Source organism: Callorhinus ursinus, unplaced genomic scaffold (genome assembly GCF_003265705.2).
Source record: "Callorhinus ursinus isolate GAN/ISIS: 27379988/994484 unplaced genomic scaffold, GSC_fseal_2.0 scaffold20, whole genome shotgun sequence".
Lineage (NCBI taxonomy): Eukaryota > Metazoa > Chordata > Mammalia > Carnivora > Otariidae > Callorhinus > Callorhinus ursinus.
Window position 1 is genome coordinate 29520204 of NW_027397082.1, and position 23463 is coordinate 29543666.

At 42.7% G+C, this 23463-nt stretch overlaps 1 long non-coding RNA gene and 1 pseudogene across 1 annotated transcript; both read right to left on the minus strand.

Annotated features, from left to right (window-relative positions):
• Positions 1-1580: 1580 nt before the first annotated feature.
• Positions 1581-5080, minus strand: LOC141374666 (uncharacterized). Its single transcript, XR_012381740.1, has 3 exons — positions 4976-5080; positions 3344-3435; positions 1581-2456 (listed from the first exon to the last, which is right to left on the minus strand). It is a non-coding gene; the product is annotated as an uncharacterized lncRNA (long non-coding RNA).
• Positions 5081-20039: 14959 nt separating this feature from the next.
• Positions 20040-20972, minus strand: LOC112830729 (CGG triplet repeat-binding protein 1-like; annotated as a pseudogene).
• Between the last annotated feature and the right edge of the window lie 2491 nt (positions 20973-23463).

A 23463-nucleotide genomic window follows, 5' to 3' on the forward strand; every position in this document is an offset into this window, starting at 1 on the left:
TATCAGCATGGAGGCTTTAGATTACATTGGGTAGTCTAAAAATGTGATTTACAGTGTGGGCTGCCACACTAGATAGTGTTAGGATAGAGCCTGGACACTCCAGGTAGTAATAGTATGACATAGGGTGGGAGCTTTGGGTCACATGGAGATTGCGATCGGCTACCTGGGCAGTTAATCATGTCTATGTGATGGAGCCCAAATAAACACTCTTATATCTCCTGAGTTCTTCCTAAGTTTTAGTGGACAATGTTCCCATATGTGGAAGGCTCCTTACCTCAAGAATCTGAGTTCTTTGCCTGAGGACTTTCTTTGACCATAGTAATTTGCCTGGCTCTTTGAGTGTGGCAGGCCTCAAGTGATGGGGATTTAGTGCTTTTAGGAATCACCTTTAACCAATAAGGAATAGGAGTTCATGGAAAAATATCCTAGCTTGCTCCCTTCTCAGTCGGGCAATTCTAAGTATGTTTTATATTTTCCCAGAGGGCCCCAGCAGGCTTATACCCCATTTGCCCACAGTGATACCCCACTCTTTCATGCACCCTTGATTGATTTTCCTTCCTTTCCTGGCTCATATTCCCTCTATCTAACTGTGTTTCTCAAATTACTTGCCCCTAAGGCTTCGTCTTGGGTCTACTTTCTGGGGAATCCAACGGGAGACACCATATGAACTAAGTAACACAACAGAACCATCAGTCTTATTGGGAGGTAAAAAGCTCTTGGTGGGCCTCAAAACTACTTGAAATTTGGGGTGCCTGGGGGGCTCAGTCGGTTAAGCCTCTGACTCTTCATTTTGGCTCAGGTCTTGATCTCAGGGTTGTGAGATCAAACCCTGTGTCCAGCTCTGTGCTGGGCTTGAAGTCTGCTTAAGATACTCTCTCTCCCTCTCCCTCAGCCTCAACCCCCTGAACGTGTGTGCTCTCTCTCTCTCTCTAAAAAACAAAAACCAAAACAAAACAAAAAAACCCAACCAAAACCCAAACAAATAAAAAAATTACTTGAAGGAATTGGAGATTAAAGAAAATCACCAAACCCCAACAGGTAAGGGTATATTATTAACAAATCTGGTGGACCAAGAGAAATGGATGCAACAACACCACCACCACCACACACACATATTGGGAGAGAAGATAGTATTTTATTTTATTTTAAAATATTAAAAAAATTTTCAATTTAAAACATTAAAAAATTTTTCAATTTAAAAAACTTAAATTTTAAATTCCCCAGTCAACAGTGTTATATTAGTTTCAGGTGTACAGGGTAGTGATTCGACACTTCCATACAACGCCTGGAGCTCATCATGACAAGTGCACTCCTTAATCCCCATCACCTATTTCACTCACCTCCTGACCCACCTCCAAGAGAGTATTATTTTAAACCAGCATTTAAGATCCCAGACTAAATAATGAAAGTATAGGAAGGAATGGGAAAGTGGATTGAGAGAAGCCAAAAATCGTTAAAGTCTTCTGCTTACCTAAACGACAAATAGAGTTTTGTGTGTTTATTGCTATTTTAAGATATTTTATTTATTTTTTTAAAGATTTTATTCATTTATTTGAGAGAGAGAGAGAGAGAGAGAGAAACAGCATGAGAGGGGAGAGGGCCAGAGGGAGAAGCAGGTTCCCCGCCGAGCTGGGAGCCCGATGTGGGACTCGATCCCAGGACTCTGGAATCATGACCTGAGCTGAAGGCAGTCACTTAGCCAACTGAGCCACCCAGGCGCCCCTATTTTAAGATATTTTAAATGAGGCCAATACAGTTTGTTGTTACAGGATAACAACCGTGGGATCAAAACTGGGCTGTTGTCCTGCTTCACCTTAGTAAAGGATGGAAGCAAATGGGAATATGTTCATTCATCTAAAGACAAGAAATAGACAAGTCTAAAAAATTGGGCTTGGATTGGGAATGTTCACAGTATGCAGTCTCTGATGGCAAAGAGGCTCCCGCCTCACCTCCCACATTCCATCAAACTCTGTCCTCCCCGTTTTACTCCTATTTATTGGATCTGCCCCCTCCACTCTTGCTTCTCCACCACTCCACAATGTGTGACCCGGATTTTTTTCCCCCTGGATTTCCAGGATAGGTTCCTAAATGTTGATCTGCCTAAAAATTACAATTCATTGTGTATGTTAGGTCCCCAATAAATCCTAAGCCATGGTGACTACACAAAAGCTATCAAGAATGGGCTTCGGAACAGCCCTGAGTCTGATGCTCTCAGAAACAGATGTGTCTCAGTAGACATTTATGTATGTTACATATAATTTGATCCTCACAACAATCCTGTGCAGCAGGCAGTGGCATTCCCTCTACCTTAGAGAGGTGTCCATTACGTATCCAGGGTCTCACAACCAGTAAGTGGCCACTTTGGGATTCTGCCCAGTTCTTATTCCAAGCACTTTGCTTCTTCCAACTTACTGGGTTGTCTTGACAGGATGTGCATTGCGCAGCAGTCAGGGCACCTGAAACCAAATAACCCAGAAAGGCTTTAATCAGATATGAACACAGCACTGACATTAATATTAATATTAAAAAAGCATTGTTTAGTCAACAGAAATTGGCTATAGATATGTAGCATTTAACAAAAATTCTGATTATATTAAAGACAATGTTTTAAAAAGTTTATGAACTTTGTTACTTTTTGACATAAAGATATAACATTTAGAGTTAAGGAGTATTTGACAAAATATGCTATTTAGAAACTTGATTTTACCATTATCAATTAATATTAAGTAAAGTGGCACAATGTAGGTATATATTACAAAACAATAAAATAGAATTAATCGATAGAATCTGAGTCTTAGAAACTTTCCAGTGTCTGAAATTTTTACAAAGTGTTATAATTCATTACAACATAAAGACATCTAATACATTACAAAATTTAAGAAAAATCTTACAGGCTATAAAGACTTCCCCAAATATAGCAAAACTAGTAACAATAAACGTTTCAATAGGAATTACAAAATTGTGCCATTTAAAATGTGCTCAATTCTCTCTCAAACAATAATCAGCTACAGTGGGAAATTAAAGAATATAGTGATATGCTGTTTTTTAAATAACAATACTACATATAAAAATGTGTAATTTTTATCAAAACAATATTCAAGAGAAAATTCAGTGTTTTTATCATCACTAAAGAAAAAAGCAAAAGAAAGCATTCAATATGCATTTCTTTGAAAGGGATTCAAAGAAGTAGAAGACAGAAATAATATTAATAAAAGGATAAAACAAATTAGAAAATAAAAACTGAAAATTATGAACCTTAAAAAGACAGCTCACTAAAAAATCTGATCAAGAGAAATGATCAGTATGTACAAACAATACTATAATTTAGAAAGAATAGGAGCACCTGGGTGGCTCAGTCAGTTAAGCATCTGATTCTTGATCTCAGCTCAGGTCCTGATCTCAGGGTTGTGAGTCTGAGCCCTGCATTGGAGCCTACTTAAAAAAAAAAAAAAAAAAAGAGTAGTAGATACAATTCATTATTAAATTATTAAAAAGATATCATTTATTTTGTAAAGTTTACAAAGATATAATTTATGATAAAAGTATACTTTATTTTATAGAATTATAAGCAAATATTAATTATAACTTAAGTATTTTTGGAAAATTTGGTACTTTGGTGTTTTTGATTTCTCTCATGACCACAAGAGGGCAGAGTAGTTTTTAATTTCTTTTTCCCTCTCTTCCCTGGGAAGCCCTGGAGGAGTTCTGGGCTGTTTATTTTGTTGACAGAGCCCAGGGAGCAAGACTGCTCCAGGCTTAAATGCTAGTGTTTGGAAGGGATCAAGAAGATTCTGGTTTGCTCACCCTCCGTTGGAGGGAACATCAAAATGAGAATCCTAGGGTCCTGTGGGGAAAGTAAAAAACATGGAATTTATAGCATGAATTGGTAAGTTGGTATAGTTTCCAGGAGAAAAAGTAGTAGATTTCTGAACAGGGAATAGATGCTAGGTCAGACTGTTGTTAAAGTCCAGTTGAGGAGTGGGACTTTGCTTCTCTTCCGCATGTTGAAAGGGCTTCAGAAATCCAGAGGGGCATAATTAACTGGCTCTGATCATGTCTATGCCTCAAGAGGACAAACAATCCTTCTAGAGTAGCAGTGCTAAATTAGAAAAGAGGTTCATCAAAGTTCCTTTCCAGCTTCAGGGTTTTTATCATTAAATAACTTCCAAGGACCATCTTTGGCCTAATGGTGGGAAGTGTACAAATATAAAAATCACACACCCAGCATAGATCAGTGATTCTGCAACTTTGGGCAGACCATTTTAAGTACCTCAAATAATGACAACAACCTTGCCTGTGTCATGGAGCTGTGAAGGTTAATTCTGGTAGTTACATTTCACTTTGTGAAAAACATAAAGCTCGTTGTGAACCTAAGGGTTTCATGTTACCCAGTGGTCCTAGAACGAGAACAAGATCTTGACCAAGTGCGTCTGTGAACCCCCTTCATTATTGAGTTGTGTCATACATGTAGCTTGTAGTCAATGAATATTAGTTAGTGAATAAATATTTGTTCAATAATCCCAAAGATGCTTCGCATCTTTATTCTAACCCCCAGTGTAGCCACAGCATACAGATTGGAAAAGAAGTAGTGAAACTGTCATTAGTCACTGACATTGTTGTATATGTAGAAAATCCTATGGAATCTTAAAATGAAGCTACTAGAATAATACTTCAATTTGGTAAGGTTACAGGACACAAAGCCAATATATAGTTAATTGTATTCATACATAATGGCAACGAATAACTAGAAAATGAATTAAAAGTATTTTTTACAATAGCATCAAAACATCAAATACCTAGGAAGAAATCTAACAAAACACATACAAAATCTCTATACTAAAAGATACAAAATATTGCTAAGAAAAATTAAGGCAGACCTAAACAGTCAGGGGAGCCATGCTAAAGAGCTTGCCCATAGGCCTGAAGCTAGGGAGGTGGGGTGGCCAGCCCCTGCCATCCAGCCCCAGGTTCGTACCTCTGACCACCAGACTCCCTGCCCCTTCTCTGTCCCCTTTTAGCTCTCTTGGCCACTCCTCAGGCTCCACTTTCAGGTCTTTGCTGTCCTCTTCTCAGCCAGCAATCCTTTCCTCAGCAGACAGCATCCTGTTCTGTTTCAGAGGAGGTGACACCCGGCAGGCCCCAGCCCCCTGTACCACTGCTGCCAGAGCGGGCATCACGTGCGCCACCTGCCGCCACCTTGGAAGCGGATGGAGTGCTCTTTTTGCCCAAGGGCAAGGACACTAACCTGCGTGTCTTCTTGGGGAACTTATGCCTTCATGTATCCTCTCTTATTTCCAAATATTCTTTTTTAAAAGTAAAGATGTTTTTAGGATTATAAGAACAATACAACTTGTAATATAAGAGTGTGGAAAAATACAGAGGAGCAATTTGTTACTAATTCTATCAAACAGAAAATCACCTTGAATATTTCTGGGTTTTTTTTGGATGCATTTTATTTTTTATTTTTTTTTAACAATTTTGTATTGTTATGTTAATCACCATACATTACATCATTAGTTTTTGATGTAGTGTTCCATGATTCATTGTGCATAACACCCAGTGCTCCACGCAGAATGTACCCTCTAATACCCATCACCAGGCTAACCCATCCCCCCACCCTTTTGGATGCATTTTAAAGGCACAGTGTGGTCATACTAGTAAATAAAAATTGTCCCCTCAGTTAAATGGCTATTAATTATGACCATTCCCACATTGTTGGACATTTAGGAGGTTTCAAATGTGGTATTTAATGTTGGGTAGCTTTCTGAAGGTTTGTTTTTTCTGATTATGACAGTTTTACACTACTCTCTCTCTGTGTGGCTTCGCTGCTGCCCCTCCACCTCAGGAGGCACTCCTGCCCAATTAGAGATTTTGGGTCCTCTTTGTAAGCTGGGCCCAGTAACTTCCTGGGCTCAGAAGCCTTTCATGTAGGGGTCCCCTTCCCTCCCTAGCTTCTTCAGATGTGCCAGCCGATGGCAGAGGGGACAGCTACGGGGGACTGCAATGGCAGCAAACTGCATGTTCTCGCATGGAGACACGTATCACCTCCGTGAGCCTTCCCATGGCCCAGGCTTGGCACCCACAGTCAGCGGGCTGGTCTGGGTTCTGTAGTCTGCAGGCCCGGCTGGGGATACCAGCGCAGTTCGCTGGACTCAAGTCAGAGCCTGGATGCAGCGAAACCTAAGAATTCAGAACGGTGCTACTTAGAAGGCCGCCTAGGAAGTGTTTTGTGAAGATAGACGAGTTATGGGGGAAGCGCAAATGCCTGGACGTCTCTGAGCGCTCACGGGGCGCCCCGACAGCCATTTGCGTGGCGCGTTGGTGCAGGAAGTTTCCAGCAGGGGGTAGTGCAGGCACGCTTAGGAACTTTTCCCAACTGCGCTGAGCTTCACGTTGCAAAATCGTGGAAAAGTTTGGAGCAGCTTGATCTCTGTTTTATGGTCTGAAGTTTATTGACTTTCACTCCACACGAATCATTCTAGCCCGAAGGAATCCTTTAAAAGCAGTAGCATAGATTACAATCATGTGGATTCCATGGAATTTGCTCTCTCTCCTTTGCTTTGGACACCTGTCAGGCTGGTGTGACAACCCCACAACGGGCGGGGACAGGCCTTCAGGGAAGGGCAGGGGAGGTGGATTCTGCCTGGTGCAGCCTCTCAGCGGGGACTTACTCAGGGTGCTGGTTAAGCCGACTTGCAGAGGGCTGGAAATGCCTTTGTTGTGGTCCAAAGCTCTCAGTCAGACTCGGGTGTAAAAGAAATGTCACTGACATTTTTTCCTGTGATTCCAGCCTAGTTTCTTTCTCTTTTATGCCTGATACAGATGAATCAACCACTTCCTGCTTAACTCTGCCGGCTTAGTGATTGCTCAACCATTTTTAGATTTAAAACACGCTGGACTGATTGTACCCAGGGAGCACAGGGCTTGACACAACCACCCACCTGGTGCCACAGGGTGGCCAGCCTCTTCTAAGGCCTTGGGACCTCCTGGGCCTCTTCTCTCTGGGGTTTCTGCTGATCCCTGCCTATTTCCAGTTTATGTTTTATGTCCTCTTGGGCCACCCACAGAAGGGCTAGGCAGGGCTCTGGGAAAGATGTCTATGGTCCCTTGGCTCCCTGGGACAGAGAGATCAGCTGAGATAGTAGCAGAATATCCCCTGGGCCTCAGTGGAGGCTGTCTGAGTGGGTTCTTTGATGCAATTTCCCACATTCCAGTTTCAAGACTCTGAGTAGATCCACCTGGGTTATCTAACTTCCAAGTCCCACTTGGTCCCCTGTGAACTTAGGGATGGCCTCTCATGCCTTTCAGGTGGGTCAGGAAGGGCTATTTTGGGTCCTCTGGTGCCTAGATGTACCCATACCCACTACTCCCCTGAGGCTGGAGGACACAGTCCTCTCTAAGAGGATCGCTGCTGCTGTCCACTGGTTTCAGTTCTTGATCAGACTCTCAGACTTCAAGTACAATCTGCTGCTGTGTGTCTATCACCCACCTGCCCTGTAGTTAGCCCACAGAGGGAAGGGGAGAGAGTGTGTCTTTCTTATGAGCCTCATGCTTCCTTTCCCATCAGTTTCTTCCACTACCCAGCTTGGAGGGTGCATACACACTCACGTGTACACACACATACACAGACAGATACAGACACACAGACACATACAGACACACATACATATACACACTGAGAACTCTGACACACACACACAGACAGTAGGTTATATATAAAGAAGATATGTCCTTTGCTTCTCATGTTACACATATGGGTGCACTTAGATGAAGATGGTAGTGGTGGGAGATAACAAACCTCTGTATCTTTCTGCTTCATTGCCTTTCAGATCTTTGGTTTCATACCTGGATGGTACCTTTAAAGTAAGAAGCTAAGTTTGTATCGTCTTTATTTTTTGATTCCACAGTTGACTCTCTTTCCCCAAAGCATTGGGTGAATCTGTGTCCATCTATCTGGGGAAGGAAAGGTCCTTGGGCCACAAGAGCACTTCTGTCCAAGCATTATCATCATCTGTACCTTCACTCCATCCTCTGTGCCTCAGGGGGGATTGTCAGGTCAAGGCCCCAAGGCTCAACCTTGAGTGGAGGGGGTTTCTCTTACGGAGAATGGGCCTTTATTGTCAATTATCCTGGGAAGTGGTGGATTCTAGGGCAGGACATGGGACTTGGGGTCTCTGAGCAGATCCAGGTATCCCAGTATCTGAATTCTGAACACAGTGAGAAATTTTCCAGAAGAGTGGCAAGTGGAGGTCAAAGCATGGCCTTACTAGTTCTGGTCGGTGGTCACCTCTGGCCATACAGAGGGTCTTGAGTGAGGTAGACAGTGTCTGTTAGGGGCCAGATATGGGATTACTTCTAAGTTATTCTCTGTTATACTTCCTGTGGCTTATTCCAAGTTCTTCAAATTCCCCAAAACTTACGAGCTGGGCTCAGATTATGGTGGGGTCTTGGGAGTGGGGAGGATTTTGTGCCTGTGGTGAGCAGTGCAGGACACAGTGCCCACTCCCTGTGGACAGAGTCATGGAGGCCAAGGGCAGCTGTGCCCTGTGGACGTGACTCATGGTAGCTGCTGGTGGTGAAGGGTGGTGAGAGATGGGAGCAATGAGAGATGAAGGGAGGAGGAGAGGTCGGGTCCGGCTCTTGAGTCTCTTGCGATAATTGTAGAAGGCACTGGCTGGTGAACCCAGGGGGGCTCCCGCCTTCCTAATTCAGGTCAGAGTGCAATTGGACATGGTCTGTGTTCTGTGTGCCATGCATGTTATGCTGAGTGTCCTTCTGGGCCTTAAGGAGGCAGTCTCTACAACATGCCAGGCCCAGAGAAATCCCGTGTTTCCAGACAGTAGCTTCAACATGGAAGATTAGTCATGGTGTGTGGATGAGGGAATGGTCACTGCTTTTGAAGCTGGGCAAGGGCCTTGTCAGTTCATGGTAGACATGGGGTTTGGTAAACTGTAATACTCAGCACTTCCCATGCAGCATTCCCTTCCTGGGGTCCTGGAGAATACTGGAGGGGCTCCCTGGCCCCCTTGCCCTGCCCCCCTGCCTTGCACCCACAAAGAACCCATTGTCCCCACACAGGCATCCTCGGTGCTGAGCTGCCCCCTTGCAGCTGTCACAACACGGGGATCTGCTGGCTCCTCCTCGGACAGTTTTGTTACCAGATCTGGGTCTGATGTTTGCACTTTATGCTCGCTCCCCACCCCAGGCCTAACATGGGGCTCTCTGCATTCCCAGGCCCCCCCCCGCCCCCCCGGTTCCATCTGACATGCTCCTTGGGTTTCCTGAGCCTTCGCTGTGCCCACACCTGTTTTGCTCTGGGAACTTTTGACCTGGCTTCTCTCCTTGCCCGAGAGTGCTGGAAATGTCAGGAGTCTTGGAGGCAGGGTGAAACAGATCACCCCCTGTTTCTTTCTTCCCTGCTCCCCTAGAGTAAATAACAAAGGTTTTGGTTTTAAATTAGAGATGATGGACCTTATAGTCTTTGCAAATATGCCTTGGTCTCAGTCTCTGACCCTTTTCCTTTTTCATTTGAACACCTGGGGATTTGTTGCTAGGTCTGAAAGCCTGGAGTCATGTTATCTCCTATCTTGCAGTGTTGCCTGGTTTTTCGATTACACTTGATGTAAGTAGAACCAGACCTTTTCCATTCACTTCCTGTTCTCACTCTAGCCTTTTGGTCACAAGATTGTACATTCTAATTATACTGCTGTGCAAAGGGTGTTCATACCACTGTCACATGACCTTTGTGAGATAGCATCATTAGTAGTGTTATTCTTATTGAAAGTACCAAGAGACCGAGGCAGGAGGAGGCCAGGTGCTCACTCAAGGTCACCGAGGCAGTGGAAAAGCTCAGCCTTACTCAGGTTCTCCTGGCCCTCAGCTCACAGTCCTTTCAAAATTAAGAGCACCTCAGTGCTGTGTGCACCGCTGCCCCTTAGAAAGATGCTCCAATCATCAGGTGCTGATGGTCTGTTCTCTTCTCAGTCTCTCCAGAGTCCGAGGCAAGTTTGTGGGACTCCCATTTAGCTGAGAACGGCTTTCTGTTTGCAGAATGCCTTCAGTGTAGGGCAGAGCTCCTGTCTAATCCTGCAGAGATTGGATAAGAACAGCAATGAGATCTCTTGCTTCCCTTCTCCCTTCTGCCTCCCTTCTCACAGGTTCTAGAAAGTTGTGGAAGAGAGATCTTTTTGTCACTTCCATGATATCTTCTGGAACGCCTGTGAGTTAGTTGCTTCCCCTTCTGTATTTCCTGAACTCAGGGCCACTGCTTAAATTGAGCAAAAGATTGTTGGAAAACTCCAAGGGAGGTGCTACCCAAATTCATAGTTGGTGTGGATCTGTTTATTATTATAACAGTTTTCCAGTAGATGGCAGGAAAGTATTGTGAAGAGCGACTGCCTTGTTCTCATTTGTGTGGCATCTCTGTGAGTTAGCAGTGGGCCCACACTTGGCACAGCTGGCTGTTAGAGCCGTCATGACTAAGCAGGGGCCACAGCAGAAAGATGACCACAGTGAGCATGACTTTGAAGCTCTGCGCCCAGCCTGGCTGCAGCTGAGGGGACAATGCAGGCAGTTGGCATGCTGGACAGTGAGACCTTGCCCTTGACACTGCCATGGCGGCCCATGAGGGGCCTTCCAAGACACAGGGTTTGGCCCAGAGGTCCTCAAACTATGGCTGGCAGGCCAAATCCAGCCACTGCCTGTTTATGTTTGGCCAGCGAGGTAAGAATGGTTTTTACATTTTTAAATGGTTGGAAAAAATCAAAAGAAAAAATAGTTTGTGACATGTGACATGTGGCTACAAAGCTTAAAATATTTACTATCTGGCCTTTTACAAAAAAATGTTGTCAACTCCTGGATTAGTCCTTTGGGACTTCCATTGGCTCCAAACTATCATGATATTTTTGGGTATGCATACATAAGCAGAAGGTGAGCTAGGGCCAAGATGGAGTAGCCCAGGGGGCTGATGATGTGCCATGGGTCCTTGAGAACCCTGGGAAGTGGTAGTTGCGGCTCTCCTATTCCAGGTCATATCCAGAGCGTGCAGTGCCTTGGGGGAGAGCCAACTCCCCTCAGCCCCAGGCCTGGCTTCAGCCACTGCAACCCTAATTGCTAGGATGTATTTTTGCTTTAGTATCTCCTCTCTGTCCATGCACCAACTATGACTCCTGGACCCAACAGAATGCTTCCAGCTTTTCAAACTCCTTTGGTAACAATTTCCAACAATGTGTAAGGGAAATCCTTTATGAGCTTTAGGATAATAGGATAATGTACTTAGACAAAAGGCTGCTCTACTTGAAAACCTGAACATGAAGCCCCTTGTCCAGAAGTCCGGGGTTCTCTCCAACAGACCAGTTCAACAGGAGGAATGTCCACAACCTAATAGTTGACTCCTCACCACATTTTGTTCAAAAAGCTTTTGCTTATGATATCTGATCAAATATCCATCATCTGTCAGGAAGTCTGGCTGTCTCTACCTTCAAAGGATGTTCAAGTTTCCGTTTTACAAAATGAAGAGTTATGGGATGGATGGTGGTGATGGCTATACAGCAATATGAATATATTTAATACCATTGAACCATACACTTAAAAATGGTTAAGTTGATAAATTTTATGTTATGCCAGTTTGCCACACAAAAAAAGAGAAAAATGAAAAAAAAAGATGTCTAGAATCTAATTACTTACCTCTCCTCTGGTATCCTGCTTGTAACTAAAGATTATTGTGGGAGCTTCTTAACAGAAACTGCTTCAGTCTTACTCTGTTATAGTCTACTGTCAACAGAACCATTGGAATGATCCTTTAAAATATCAGAGAGCTCACGGTCCTCTTCTGTTTAAAATCCTGCAGTGCCTCTCAACTCACTGAGAGCAGGGGCTAAAATCCTTCCAGTTGTCCACAAGTCCCTTCACAGTCTGGCCCCCATATCTCTCTGACCTATCTTCTGAAATGACCTATCATTTCAGTCTGTCGCCCGTGGCTTCCTTGATGTCCCTTTGGGGCACCAGGCATGCATCCACTGAGAACATTCACACTGCCAAGTACCTCTGTCTGCAATATTCCCCTCCCTGATATTCCCCTTCTGGTCTTTGCTCAGACCTTGGTTTCTTCATGAGGTCTAGCTTGACTGTCTTTAATACTGCAGCCTGTCTTCTCACTCTCTCTGTGCTGTTCTTATACTACAGTACTTAGTTATCCACTCTGACAAACGATATGGTTTGCTTACTTATTACCTACTGCTTATTCTTCTAGGATGTAAACTCCATGAAGTCAGGCATGTTTTGTTCATTGATGTACCCCAAGAGCTGAGAATAATATCTGGCACATAACAGGTGTTCAACATGTAATTTTTGAATAAATAAATAAATCTTGGAGAGGCAAGCCTTCCCAAGTACTGAAGACTGTTAGAACTATAGGTACCCTCTCCACTAACAAATTATCTCAAAAAAGTTGAGTGTTGTTTTAACAGGGCTTCTGGCCAGGATCCATAGGTAGCTTCTTTAAGTGAGGTAGATACTCCTACTATCACATTTAAGCAGAGGAGGAAACCAAGGCAGTCCTAGGACTCGACTCAAGGGTTGTTGTGTCCAGAGTCCATGCTTCTAATGCTACATTATACCATCTTTTCTGTAGTACGCCAGAACTTGAACTTGTCTTCTCTCCAGACAAGGTCACTTTCTGCTTCTGCCTGATTTGGCTTTTTCCTTAGTTGCCCCATTCCTGTACCTCTACTTTTCTGGGAGGGAGCAAAAATAATTGTCTTTTTACAAGTGGGAAAACTGAGGCCCAGCTACTTTCATTAACTTGACCCTATCCCAGTGTTCATAGGTAGCAGAACTGACCCTGGAACCTAGGAGTTCAGACTCCCATACAGTGCTGCCTTTTGCTTTGCTCCTCATTCTTATTGATATGGAGTGAATGCTAATTAGATCAACAATAGTAGCAATTGGGGTGGGAGTGTTAGGTGTGTGTGGAATGGTCACCAGAAGGTGACTGGGATAGAGAAAGAATTCAGAATCATGGGGAGTTGGAAGGAGCAGTGTTTTAGCCTTGAGGGAATTCAGGGTTAGGGTAGGGGCATATGGAAACTCCTGATATTTGAATGTCTATGTGGAGGTGTTAAGAGGTGGCATGAGGTCCTAGAGAGAGCATGGGATCTGGAGAGATGCCATTCCAGGTGGGGGACAAGGTCTGTGAATTTGAGTTTTCCTATCAGTGCGATGAATGTCCACTAAGATCCACTTTGCAGAGTTGTGTTAGAAAAGCACATATGAAAGGCACCCATCATGGCTCCTCATGCCCATGAATGCCATCCACCATGAATATGATCGTGAGCAAGACTGGAAAGCCACTTTGGCAATTTGATGGGTATGGTTTCAAGGACTAGGTTAGAGGAAATGTACCACAATTCCATTCTTAGCTGTTTTATTTTGTTAAAACCAATTTAGTTTAGCATGACAACGATGATACAATGTTTTGGACAATTCCATTTAATTTGGCACATGAATAGAAGTAATATTGTCTTCTATTTGACAGAAGATGTAGCTAGGATGATTGGAAGTGAAACATTTATCATGGATCCGGATGGTTATTTTTATTATAATGTACTTACACTGTGTGCATATTCTATGGCTTACATACAATCAATAAATATTCTATCACTTATTCCTCTTCAGAAACATGTGGAAAGATGAACAAAGAACAGTGCCAACATTACAGCATGACAGGGTCAGGGAATTTCAGAAATGGAAAGGACGTTAGAAATGGGTTTATAGTGAAATTCAACATCTAGAGGAAGGATTTCGAAGTCTCCCCGGAGCCCCTCTGGCGGTCTGCAGCAGTCTCCCATCTTGCTAAAGTGTCACATTTGGCACACACTCCTGGAGAACCAGCAGACTTTTCAGTCTTTTTCAATTAAATTCCATGATGCTGTCCCTCTTGCCAACCTGGTGTTAATTTGCCTCCCGTTGCTGCACCTTCAGTGGTTTCCCATTTCCTTTAGGATAGACTCCAAAGAAATTCACAGTCTGGCACCAATAGACTGAAGGCTGTTACTTCCCTTCATATGTCCTCCATCCCAGTCTTGCCTCAGTGTGAGCTCAGGTTTCTGAGACGGGGGGGGGGGGGGCACAGTATTCTGGGGCTCCAGAGCCCAGGGGCCAGATAGACCAGTGGAGGCGCTACCTTATCTCCGGTGCTCTGGGGTTCTACTCTTACCTCTTTCACACTTCAGTGCAGGGAAGGTTGTGACCACAGGCAGGGAGAGTCAGTGTTACTAAATGACCGTGAGCCTCTGTGAATGCAGCCAAGATTAGAGAAGCTTTCCTGTAGCAGGCATTCAGTAACCAGCAAGTCCCGTGCCTGGATCATCCTTTGTAAGTGGGAGGCACCTTGTGTGGGCTGGTCTATCTGATCTTCACTTGAGAACCCCTCTTGTAGCTAAAACATGGCTCACAAGTCCTACCATGTCACCTGCCTGCCAGTCTAAGCCTGCCTGCCTCCACTGTCCCTCATATGACAACACCTTCTCCCTTCCTTGAAGTTCAGATTGGGACAATGCGCTTCTAGTATGATTCTTTTTGCCACCTTTCTTAGTGTTCTTATTTTTGTCACAAGGAGGCTGTTGATTGACATCAGAGGAAAGAAACACAAAACAATTCATTTCAGAGTCAAATAGGACTAGACCAGCACTGTCCAGCAGGAATTTAATGTGAGCTACATATATAATTAAAAATTTTCTAGTGGCAGGTAAAATTAATTTAAAAATATTTTATTTAACCTAATATATCCAAAATATTATTTCAGCTCATGGTATTAAAAAATGATCAGAACTCTCTTTTTTCTCTGTTCCAAATCTGGGGTGTCTTTTACACTCAGAACACATCTCAATGAAGACTTATTCCATTTCAAGTGCCTGGCAGCTACTTGTAGCTAGTGGTCACCATACCGACACAGCAGGTCTGCAGAGTTGGCAGGCTAAAGGATGTGAGCTCTAGAGTCGCATGGAGCTGAGTTTGCATCCTGGCTTTGCCACTGATAGGCTGTCTAGATTTAGGAAAATCCTCTGATGTGAGCCCCAGTTTTCTCACCTACAAAATGGTGATTTTCGTTATAACCCCAGAGAGCTGTTGAGAAGATAAAATGAGATAATACATGTTCTGGTACACAGCAAACATCGAGTGAGTGTTAACTGCTGTTATTATTCTAGCTAGATTTTACATTTGAGCATTTATGCTCAAGACCAGTGATGCTATATTTTCTTGCATCAACTTCAGTCATGAATGTCTGTGGGTGATGAAGACAAGTTAGCTTGTTTTGAGGACTGTAGTTGGTGGACATTCTTTTTTTTTTTCCTCTAAATTTTTTATTGTTATGTTAATCACCATACATTACATCATTAGTTTTTGATGTAGTGTTCCATGATTCATTGTTTGTGCATAATACCCAGTGCTCTACGCAGAAGGTGCCCTCTTTAATACCCATCACCAGGCTAACCCATCCCCCCACCCCTCCCCTCTAGAACCCTCAGTTTGTTTTTCAGAGCCCATCATCTCTCATGGTTGTTGGTGGACATTCTTAAAGTATATACCCATGAAGTTGGTTTTAAAAATTTGTTTCTTTTGAACATCTTATTATGAAAATATTCAAACAGAAAAGTGGAAAGAATTATACAGTGGACATCTATATACACACCATCTATAGTCTACAATGAATATTTTGCTCTATTTCCTTTATTAAATATGTATCCATTTTTCTGTCCTATCCATTCATAAATCCATCTTATTTATTTTTTTGAATTTGGTAATTATTGGGGCCAATGTTTATATTGCAAAAGTTTAAAAAGCCCATTAAGGGGAGCCTGGGTGGCTCAGTCGGTTAAGCGACTGCCATCAGCTCAGGTCATGATCTCAGTGTCCTGAGATCGAGCTGTGTGTTGGGCTCCCTGCTCAATGGGTAGCCTGCTTCTCCCTCTCCCTCTCCGCCTCTCCCGCTTGTGCTCTCTCTCTGTCTTGAATAAATAAAATCTTAAAAAAAAAATGCCCATTAAGATGTTTTAATCATGTATGTTTTTGCACATCTTTCAGAAAGTTGCCAGAATAGTGACAACAAATATGTAGGAATTTAGATGATTTGAGTAATATAATTAATATAATTGATTATATAATAGTTAATATTTAATAAGCAACTATATAATATATAATATTTAATATTTAATAAGCAACTATATAATATTTAATAAGCAAGATACATGTTCTTTCCCAACACCCATGGAAATTTTATGACTATTACTATAAAAATAAGAGAACATACGTGCTGTACCTTCTGAAAGCAATAAGTACAAAAAAAGTCCCTCTAAACTGATCCACTCTGCAAATGAAAACAAAATCAAAGAAACTAAATCAGTATTTTAAACAACTCTTGACTATAGAGAATATCAATTAGAAATACAGACTATTTATGAATACCACCAACAGCATGACATATTGTGTACAGATGCAACTCAGAGGAGTGTTTCTGCTTTTAAATGTGTTTTAGGGGGGCACCAGGGTGGCTTAGTCATTGAGCATCTGCCTTTGGCTCAAGTCATGATTCCAGGATCCTGGGATCGAACCCCGTGTTGGGCTCCCTCCTCAGCAGGAAGCCTGCTTCTCCCTGTCCCACCCCCCATGCTTGTGTTCCCTCTCTTGCTGTGTCTCTGTCAAATAAATAAATAAAATCTTTTAAAAAAATGTGTTTTAGGAAGGAGTCATTAAATAGCCAAAATCACAAATTAATGAAGATTGACAAGTGAAAAAATTGGAAGTATCATAATAGATCAACCCCCATAATAGATCAACCTTTTGAGAAAGGTTGAGTCAAGAGAAATAAAGGACAATTTTAGGACTGAAGAGTGAGAAGCTCAGTGTGGTTCATGAAAAGTAAGACATTTTAAAAAGAAATCCTATTAAAATGTATTTAAATTATCTAAATGGAAAGAACAAATTATGGGAAATTAAATTTCTACATTTGATTCAAGAAGGGCACAAAAGATCCCAGTAACTATGGAAGAAATTGAAGAGGCAGTCCAAAAAGTACTATGAAAATAGTCACTATCCTACCAGGAACTGATACTTTCTTTTATTTAAATACTGTTCCAGAACACAGGAAAAGATGAAATAGTCCTCATCTTTTTCTAAACTGTGGACATGACCATGACCCCACATTGTAAAAAAGAGCAGCTTGAGAAGGAAAATGTATAGGTTAATCTGGCTCATAAACAGAGATGCAAAATATCAGTTAAAATGTTAACAAATCAATGTTCTTAGAAAGTAGTGCATCCTGACCAAGAATGGTTTGTCCAAGCCAGGCAAGGATAGTTCAACAAAAGGAAATGTGTTGGGGCGCCTGGGTGGCTCAGGCGGTCAAGCGTCTGCCTTCGGCTCGGGTCATGATCTCGGGGTCCTGGGATCGAGCCCCACATCAGGCTCCCTGCTGAGCGGGGAGCCTGCTTCTCCCTCTCCCTCTGCCTCTGCCTGCTGCCCCTCCTGCTTGTACTCTCTCTCTCTCTCTCTGTCAAATAAAAAAAAAAATCTTAAAAAAAAGAAAGGAAATGTGTTAACATTATTCACCATGTTACTAAGGTGGAAACAAAGTAATTTTGTGATCCCCTGAATGCATGCCCAAAAACACATTTGAGAAGCTGTAAAACTTCTGAGTGAAGTGCTTGAAAAGGTAAACAGATGCCACTACACAGATGTGACAATGGACCTTAATTGTTCCCAAGAGAGAACATGCTTATAGGGTTAAATTAATGTTTGTAAGTCCTGATTCTCTGAGTGACTCTGCCCAAGGCCATTAAGAATTTTCTCCTTCTTTCTTCAGTTCTTTGTTTATATCTTAAGGATATTTGTATTGTTTTAGTGAATTTTAAACAAAAAGGAACAGGGCCCACAGTTATTATCACTCCAAGCTAGAAAGAGCTACAGGTTTTGGAGATTCCAGGAGGTACATGCTTCTGTGCTCATGGCATAGAGCCTCCAGGTGAAGTCAGGAGAGCTCTCATTCCTAATGGAAGAATGTGAGCAGGGCCCCAAACCGTATAGCACACATGGTCATACTTTGACCTTTCTCATTATGTGGGGGTAACTGGAGGATTCATACAAATGGTGTTTTAATCATAGCATAAGTTATTAATTTAAACCAGACAAATGCCCTGGGGGATTCTTCATTCTGTGTAGGGGTTTTTATAAACTTCCATGATTTTTCACCTAATTCTCCCTTGTTTACTTTTGTTGAGACATTGCAGTATTTTAGAATTTAGACTTTTTCACCTTTGGAAATAAACCAGACTTGGAAAAAAAATCTTTTGTCAGAATTTTGGATGAATTTTGAAAGCTGTATAATTTAGCTGTGTAATCAAGACTGCTAATTTGAGGAAGTACAATAGATGGAGCACAGCCTGGGCCTGGGTCAGCATCAGTCCTTCTGACCCGGTCTCAGACTCGGGCGCAGTGAGGCTGTGGCTTTCTGGGCCACATCTCCATTTTGAGCCCAGTGGAACCATCAACATGGATTTTCATGCTACCAGCGGCACAGAAACACTTGGCTGAAAGGGACCACATGAGAAGGCCTTGGATATTTAATTAGATCAGCAAATGGTTTCTGACAGAATAGCTCACTGACTACCCTTCAGGCAGAACTGGCCTGCTCGCACATGGCAAATTTGTCTCAAAGGATCAAAGGATGTGTGCAGTGGGCACAGTTAATTAACTATCCAGTGTTTGCAACCTGAAGAATTCACTCAGGGACACAGCAGACCCAGTGGTTCACTACTCAGCATTTATTACTGCCCACATTATCTCTTGAATTTTCCCCTTTTCTGCCTTCTGCCATTTGGGGTGAAGCAGAGCACTCATCCCAGTTCTTGCTGTGGATAGGTGCACCAGCTCTTACCCTGGCCGCACATCCCTGGGGACAGGTGTGCAGAAACTTATTTTGAAACAGTGGGACTCCTCTTGGCAAGAATGAAGAAGCATATCGTCTGATTTTTACAGGCAACCAGATTGCAGTCACGAGAAGATGGAGCTAGCACTGTGGGAGAAAGACAGAAGCTTAGAGCTTCGTGACACTGGAGAGTCCCTGGGTCAAACAGTTCTAAAGCTGTATTAGCCTGGATCTCAAGTTGCATCTTTTAATTATTTTTAAGCCAGGCTGAATTGGATTTTCTCTTATATGCACGTTTAAAGCTCTTGAGTAATAAGGAGTAAGAATTATTCTCTAATTTTCTGAGTGTAAGACTTCTTTTTCCTTTCCTGGATGCCCCCACACTTACAGCCTTGAAGTTATAAATCTCTCAAACTAACAATTTCTTCCTTTGCATTTCTTCTTTTTAATAGTGTTTTTTTAAGTCCTGGATGATGTAGTAGAAATAATAATAGCTAATACTTACTGTGCATTTCCTATTTGTGGGGCACTCTCAGAAGCATTTTATGTGTACAGCATTTCCTACTGTAAGCTGGTGTGAATTTAGAAGGAATACATTTATCTTTTACCTATAACATTTTTCCTGAAGGGAATAAATATTTCAATGATTCCTAGTGTGGGTAGATTTAAATTCTACATATGTATTTAATAACACCTACTCTAACCTTCTATTCAGTTGGTTCCATAGTACTCTGAGGCCAAGATTGTCATTTCCCATTTTTTTATTATTATTATTATTATTATTATTATTATTTTTAAGAGAGGGAGAAGGGGAGGGAAAGGCCAGAGGGAGAAGGAGAGAGAAAATCTTAAGCAAGCTCCATACCCAGCACAGAGCCCAACGCCGGTCTCAGTCTCACAACCCTGAGATCATGACTTGAGCCGAAGTCAAGAGTTGGATGCTGGATCGACTGAGCCCCCAGGTGCCCCTCATTTCCCCATTTTAAAGAAGAAGATTAAGGTATAGAGAGGTGCCCAAGGTCACACTGTGAGTGACAGGGCTGGACCCAGGTACAGTCAGTTTGATCCCAGGGACTATGCACTTCACTGCCTCTCTGTGTAGATTTTTTTTTTTAACTTTAATACTCCACATTTATCTTGATCACAATGGTGGTAACCTCCTTGTCAACAATCTTGTGAGTTGAGGAGTTGATTCTCATTCTCATATCCATCAGGAAGATATGCTCTCCTCAGCTGGTCTGACTTAGTTATGGAGCCTCCATTCTTCACATGGCGAGACAGGAAAGCAGGGACTGCTGGGTGATCAGCCTTCTCAAGTGGGATGTTGGCTTCCAGGCACATTTTCACAAAGTCCTGGATAACACTGACTTTCTCTGCGCAGTACTGTTGCACCTAAGGGTTGCAGTTAGGGGCCTCTGCTTCTTTCTCACATTCTGCTCTTCAAATTCTGCCTTCCTCTTGGTATGAGTCTTTGACTTAAGGTGGTCACTAATGGCAGACTTGCGAACATGATTCAGAACAACATTGCAAGAAGCGCAGAAGAGTTTTCCTCCATCTTGGTGCAGCTCACCTCCAAACTCAGTGACTCGATCCAGGGGAGTCACATACAAAGCAGTCTTAGAACGGTTTCGGGCAGGTGGTGCTGTCACTACAAATCTTTCCATTCTGACTCTGAATAGGTTCTGATCACTTTCCAGTTTTTTTCGTCTTGATACTTAGTAGTGAAGGGTCTCCAGCGCAAAACCAAAGACGCTTGAAATCCTGGCACTTGCGTTTGTTCAAACCCGGAGATGCCTTCAAATCAGTTTTTCAACAAGTGGTGATAGGGAAATAGTTTCTGGGCTTGCACCCTATTTTCCCTGCGGTGCCGGGAAGTCATGCCTTTACGTAGGATCGGGGCCGCAGTTAGGGGAAGTGGACGAGACCGCGCCGGAAGGGAAAGGAGGAGGAAGAAAAAAAGGAGCAAGGGGGTGAGGGAGGAGGAAGACCCGTCGCCGCCGCCGCCGCCGCCGCCGCTGTTGCCCGATCGAGCCCCGCGGCGGCCGCCGTGTCCCCCCTCTCTGTGTAGATTTTATAGGACATGACTGGGCTATTGGTCTTTCTCCAGGAGATGTCACAGGCAGTCTGAGCAGAGAAGTGAGTTTTATAGTAAAGATCTGAATTAACATTTCATTTTCTCTTTGTAATTGAAAACATGATTAATTGTTACAAGTCCCCCAGGGCACTTTTCTGAAATAAACAGCAAAATATAATATGTATGCTTCTGAACCAAGGACTGATAGTTTATAGTTTCATTTTTATGTACTTGAACTGTTAAAAATGTGTGTTAAAATAGATACGTTAAAGCCTCCCTAGGACACTGGTTTATTCTATTTTGTCCTTATAATTCCGTAGGAGTTATTATGTGCATTGACCTATGTTATTTGGACCTGAAACCACAGTGAAGATTGATGTTCTTTTTGATTGTGCTTCCCAACATCATAATGTGACCTTCTTTGTGCCTTTGCATATCTTTTCTCCCCCTAGAATTCTACATTGTGTGTGTTGGGTAAACATTAAAAAAAAAAAAACTACTGAAGATTCTTAATTACGTCTTTAGTAACAGACTGAAAACAAAAAGTGTGACTTGGTTTCTTTAAGAGATGGTTTCTTCCTCATTCTTTATTTGCCAGCAGCAAACAAGCAAATAAACAAAAAAATGAAGACCTAAAAGGCCAAAGAGAAGGCAGAACCTGAAATATCTCCTGGATGCAACGGTAATGTGAGTGCTTTGGGGACACTAAGAAAGGGAGGAGGAGAAAGCAGGGGTGGCCCTTGGGAAACTCCAGTACATTCTTGGTGGCTGGCATGAGATTTTCATCTTCTCATCTGGCTGTAGTTGGGGCATGGAGTGATGTCCAAGAGTCTGGGCCACCAGTCTGGCTGAGGTAGGGGACAGGCGTGTGCCTTCCTAAGTGTCTGTGGGGCCTCCTGCCATGCTCTCTACCCACCAAGTTCTCCCCGTCGCTGTGTGCTCCTTTGGCCCCACCATGCTCTGCGCTGCTAATTCTGCAGCGGCCCCTGAACCTTGAAGACAGTCCTTTTCAGTGTTACATATCTCTTCACTCTCTCCTCCTTGAATCAGATCGGGCCACAGTCTGTTCTTAACACTTAACAAATACTCTTTCACAGAAATGGATTTATTCTACTTTTGCATACACTTATATTTTGATGTATGGAAATAGCTGCCTACGTTTTTGATTTGGATTTATCATAAGCTATATTTCAGACTACTCCTGATCCAAGAGGTAATCCAAATGAAGTGTGGTGAATAGAAATGGAGGTAAAATGAATCAAGAATTTCCCAAAAAGCCACTCTCTTGCACAGTTTGGTATTAATATCATGCCTCTGATTTGCATCCATCTCTCCTTTGACTTACAGGTTTTCTGAGATTTCATTTTAGGGATCTCTGTTACAGTTGGGCTTATTTATTTATTTATTTATTTTTGCCAAAGTATTCATGACTGTGCTTCAAAATGATTTTTCCTGGTATGTCAAAATGTGATCTTTTTGGTTGCTGTTTTTGTTTAAATCCATGGTAACATAGTTGAATTACTTTTGGGAGTAGCCATTTTGTAGAACATTTGAAAATATTGAGCCAAATCTGTTTGACATAGCACTTTACAACAGTAGGATTAAATCCTCTTTGACAAATGTTTTAATTGCTGAAAAATGAAGTTTGGGGAGGGGTCTGGACGAGTTTTGGCGGGTGTCCCTGTGCCTGCTGTCAGGCACTCACATAGCCACGAGGAATTCTGCTAAGCAGGAGGTTCCTGGCAATCAGAGCTGCCGACTTAGTGTGAGCCTCCTGCAGGTTCCTGAATCTTTCTGTGCCTCTCTTCCCTCATGCTCTCTTCCCTCCTGTAAGGCAGGACTCACTGCAGCTCTGCTCTCGAGTCAGGTCAGAACAAATTGAGTGAGCCCTTGGTGAGGGGGCAGAGAGCATGGGACAGGATTTCTCCACCTCCCTTCCCCAGCACACGTATCCCCTCCACAACCGGTAAGTCTCTTATTCAGAATTGCTTCAGAGCCCATGCATTCAGCCCAGAATAAGTTAATTGTCCCTTGATTCAAAGTTGTTTTATTTTATTTTTAAAATTAACATTCCAGTAAGAGTGACACTTTTGGGGAGTGTACAGTTTTATGAGTTTTAACACAAGTGTATGCTCATCACCATCAGGATATGTAACCATTCCACACTCCAAAAACTCCCTGGTGCTGTTCCTTTATAGTCACCCCATCAGCCCCTGGCACCTACTAAACTGTTCTCCGTAATTATCATTTGGTCATTTTGAGAATGTTAACAATAAATGAAATGACAGATTATGTAAACTCTGAGATTGGCTACTTTAACAGCATGATACTGTTGAGTTTCATCCAAATTATTGCATGTACCAATAATGTGTGTTTTTTATTGCTGAGTAGTATTCCATCATGTGGGTGTACCACAGTTTGTTTATCCATTCAACCATTGAAGGACACTTGGATGATTTTCATTGCT